General features: G+C 47.9%; 1 protein-coding gene across 2 annotated transcripts in view; it reads left to right on the top strand.

Annotated features, from left to right (window-relative positions):
* Nucleotides 1-3,996: 3,996 nt before the first annotated feature.
* The window catches only part of RALBP1 (ralA binding protein 1), a 33,515-nt gene continuing 32,896 nt past the window's right edge, over nucleotides 3,997-4,615 (top strand). The window contains exon 1 of one of the 2 annotated variants that reach the window (XM_063326546.1): nucleotides 3,997-4,153. The gene's annotated coding sequence lies outside the window, so the exon portion shown is untranslated. Of the gene's footprint in view, nucleotides 4,219-4,615 lie in introns of both variants that reach the window. The other variant, XM_063326547.1, reaches the window with a different exon arrangement.

The following is a 4,615-nucleotide window of genomic DNA, read 5'->3' as shown; positions in this document are numbered from 1 at the left end:
TTTGTGTGTTTTCTTTCTCAAGATTTTCTCAGGGCAAATGTTACCAGGAAGCGTATTATAAAAGTTACTGATTTAGATGGACTGAATAATATGGAGAATTAACTCTTCAGCTGTTTTTTTTCCAAAACTAAAGTTGTAGTTTCGAGGTTTTTTTCTTTACATAGATGAATAACATAGAATTGTATTAATAGTCAAAATGCTTTTTCTGACAAATCTAACAATTTTGGAAAGTCGTTTATTTAGTCTTGCTCATTTTACAAGAAAAATCGTAATTTATTTTAGGGGCTCTTATTTCACCTACATCTGGATATCAGCAAACCATTGCCTACACGAGTGCTTTAGAATACTTAAAATAAATACTTAAAAACTTTTCTGGATAGAAATCTTCTGCAGGTAAAGCATCAGCCAATTTTATCACTGTCCTTCGGGACAGAGTTGTAAATCACTGAACTTAAAGGGAAGCAAAAAAGGGAATTCATACAATAAGATGTACAAATCCCGAGTCTGTTGGGGTTCTGACTGAGAAAGGGTTGAAGGCCTTTTGCTATTCTTTTTCTAAAAGTAGAGAAGGTTTTTGTTTAGTTGCTTTGGTTTTCTGTTTTGGGGATTTTTTTGTTTTTCCCCACAGGCACTTGTTGCTCCTAAATTTCAGAAGCATTGACACAGTGCAGAGAGAGCGAGTACAATGGCCATAATGTGACATTGCTTTCCTGTCATTTCTTGAGGTTCCTGGCTTGCTTTTAATACATTTAATGTATTTCACATCTAGTACTTAAAAAATAAATACCAGAACACTTGCTTGTTATCTCTAATAACATATCTACAGTCTCTCTAGTATCCATCCCAAAATTATGGCTACTTTGATACTGGCTCGTCTGGCTTGATGTTTGCTGGTGATTGCACACTGATACACAGACCCACACAACGCGCTCCGGTCTCGTGGGCCGCAGGCACCGGAGACGCACAGGCCCCTGTGACTGGCACTTACACCTCACACAGCACAGAGACCCCCTCACCCAGGAGAAGAGTTTAATGAGGCAACAGGACAGACTGTGCTGATGAGGTACCTGCAGGGCATGGCCAGACAAGTGTACTGACTGGCCCCTTTTATCTTCCTACCCCTCTTTTTCTCCATATTTGTTGCTCCCCAAGCAACCCTGATGCCCCCTCCCTTTCCCTGCCTTTGGTCCTTCAGCTACAAATCCTCTTAATAGATCATGTGCCATTCCAAAATGTTCCCTCTGTCCCAGGAGTCCCATACTCCTGTAGGCATTAACCCTCATAACTCACAGTGATGGCTGTCGTGGGACAGCCCTGGGAGGGGCTCGTTCCTTTGGGTACTGTATTGGGGTTCCCCCACCTGCCATTGTGTCGCTGCGCTCCTTCGTGCGCATGGAGAGGAGCGTTGATCGCATAACGTAACAGTTTGCTGATAATAGTGACAGTTGGGTTTTGCAAAAGAAACACCTGTACCAAGATCTGCCACATGCACTTGGCATGACGTCTTTTACCAAGCAGTGCGTCATTAAAATTTGTGCCACTCGCATAGGAAAACAGATGCAAGACATTGCAAGGAACAAAGCAAATCCCTTTCAGACAAATCCAAAATGTAAGGCTGCCAAGACCCAAATTTTCTTATATCCTCTTCATTGCTTAATTACTTTTAAATTTCCTTCTGACTGCAATGATGGGTGGAATGGTGTGACTCCATAGTAGTGCTCATGGGACTTGTATAGGCAGAGTTCAGTGTCATACAGCTCTTTTGGCTCTCTTCTCCTGCTGTGTGGTACTTCTTACAAATAACATACTTTTTCCTCAAAAGGCATTAACTAATCTACTTTTTCTAGGCTTTCCTTTGTATATGCAGGCTCTCTCATTGTTTCACGTGTGTGGCCAACCAGTTTCTTTCACACACCTCTTTATGACTGCTGTGTATTCCTTTATTGCTGATGAGAATTGCGTAATGTGTCTAAAGCTATCCCAGGATAGTACAGCCCATGCAGACTCCCATCTCTCCAAGACAAACTCAACCTCAGAACTGGCTTCCTTGAAGTAGTAGTATAACTGAGAGGGAACGAGAAGGAATTATTCATTTATTAACACAGCTCTGCTTTTTTCCCTTTTTTTTTCCTGACCAAATGCTTTCTAAAGCTTCCCTCCGTTGTTATTTTATTACGTTTATGAGGCTCACGTACATCAGCAAGACTGAATTCCAAAGCAGAGAGCTGGCCACCTCAGAATCCTTGCTAGACTTTGTCCATGAAGCAGTAAGAATCTACAGAGTGAATGTGGGGCATGGAGGGTGTAAGAAAGTGCCTCAGTCTGTGTAAGTAGGCCTCAGACCACAATGAGTTTTGTAAGTCAGAAGTCATCCAAATGTGTTTCACATGGCAGTAAATGGGTATAGTCGGCACTGCACACAATCACTTATTTGTCCTCGAAAAATGGGAGAAGATTCATTCTGGGTTCATTAGCTGATGGGCCCATTGTGTGTGAACTTGTATTGGCAACAGCCTCTGATAATACTTATTCTTCAGAGTTGAGAGCCTCTGGCGACTGTCCTTCAAGTGGAGATCCTCACAGACAATCATCTCAAATTACTACAGGATGTGACTGAAGTAATCATTCTCTCTTCTTTTGCCAGAAGTAACCTTTGTATAACAACAACAAAAAAAAATACTAGCTGCGATGTTAAGTAAACCAGTAAGCCCTTGCTGTTACGCTGTTTCTTCTGGAGGGGAGGAGGTAAATTGGAAGCTGCGTGGTTATGCAATATGTTGTGGAGACAATATCTCTGTGCTCCAACACTAATCGGAGTGTTTACAACCCTCCCTTTTGTATTTTCTACTGAATAGCACAAATTCCTGTGGGGGACCTTTTTACATTACCACAGGAGGTTGCACAAAGAGCCCATTTGACAGGGACTAAGCAGCATTGAATCTCAAGTGAATAAATGAAGCAGGTGGCACGCTGCCACAGTATTAATGTGTCCAATAGCCCAGGGATTATGTTTGAGGCTGTGGGAATGAATCGGCCTGCTTCTTACCGAAACAAATTCCCTTGTTGATGAGGAATCCTGAAAAGGGTTCAAATTATGCAGGTGCTTAACGTAACAGAAACTTGCCTTGTAAGAGACAGAGAATACAAAATTCCTTTTAACATCACTGTAAACAGGATGCACGTTGAGATAGAGACGTGTTTCTTGGCACAGGTCCCCCCCAAGTCGCATCCAGAGCAATTCTCTGTTTTCTTGTATTCCAGAGACTGGCAGAGATGATTCGAGGTCAAATTTGTTATGCAAGATGAAGTCGAAGGCCGCTCCACTGTGAGCTGCAGATGTGGAAGTTGGTAGCAACGTTATTTGGAAGGCAGGCCAGATGCAAACACCTCTACAGCCCTGTCAGCTCTTGCACTGCTGGTAACGGCTTTTCACGTCCACTGACTTCCCACCGTTACAAACTTTATCTCGCAGGGGGCTTAGTCATACACTGCTTTAATCACTGCTAAAGCTTATACTTCCTTGAAAATCTGCCCAGAAGAGCAGTCGGGTCACGGAACACTTAGAGTTGGGAGGGACCTTAAAGATCATCTAGTTCCATCCCCCCTGCCGTGGCTGCCCTCAGCGGCCGCAGGAGACTTTACAGAGCTCCGCTACCGGTGTTTCCCCACCTCACTGAAGCAGGAGTGACCGCTGAAACCAGCTCCCCTCACACTCGGCCTCCCTGGGCCTGAGGGGCTTGCAAAACGGGGGGAAATTGAGCGAACCAACGCGCAACGACCCCAACCATCTTCCCCCCCCTCGCGGCGCGCCCGCCGCTGGGAGTTATAGTCCGTCGACCGGAAGTCGGCCAGCTACCCGCTTCCGGTCGTGCGCCCGGAGAGAACTACAGTGCCCATCATGCACTGCGCGCAGGGACGCTCCCCGCCCCGGCGGCGTTGCGCATGCGCAGAGCGCCAACTCCCACTAACCCCCCCCCCACCCCACCCCACCCCCCCTTCATCCGCCCCCGCGCAGCCAGCCGGCCAGCGGCGCGTGCGCGCTGGGGGCAGCTCGCGCCGCTCCCCCGGCCGTCCTTGCCAGCCGGGCGGCGCGAGGCGGGATGGGGCGCGAGGCGGCGCCCGGCGCCTGAGGAGGTCGAGCGGGACCCCCACGGTTAGTGCCGGGGGACGAGGAGGGGGACGGGGGCGCGTCTGCGATCCGGATCTCCGCCGTCCCCGGTGAGGGGGAAGCCGCTTCCGGGGTTGGCGGGGCCGGGGGGGGGGGGGGAGGTGGGTGCCCGCGCTGGGGACAGGCCGCGGGGTCCCAGCGGTGACAAAGTCACCGCTGGGACCCCGCGGCCTGTCCCCAGCGCGGGCTGTTGACTGGCCTGGTAGCCCCTCGTTTGCCTTCACCTAGAGGTCACACCTTTTAAAAAAAAAAAAACGGAAAACTCTTCGCGTTATTGTCGTTTTATTATTTGTTTTTTCGGCGTCTGGCGCGTTTAACAAGTTCTTAGGGATTGCTGCGTTTTCTGCCTCCTGACGTTGTTTTGAAGGCGCCGTGGGTGGGTGGGTGGGTGGGTGATGTAAATCAGTAAATAAGCAGACCTTAACTTTTGTTGCCCTCAGGTATGTT

Source organism: Chroicocephalus ridibundus, chromosome 2 (assembly GCF_963924245.1).
Source record: "Chroicocephalus ridibundus chromosome 2, bChrRid1.1, whole genome shotgun sequence".
In the NCBI taxonomy this organism is placed as follows: domain Eukaryota; kingdom Metazoa; phylum Chordata; class Aves; order Charadriiformes; family Laridae; genus Chroicocephalus; species Chroicocephalus ridibundus.
The sequence above is the reverse complement of the archived record's forward strand: the minus strand, read 5'-3'. Positions and strand labels throughout refer to the sequence as shown.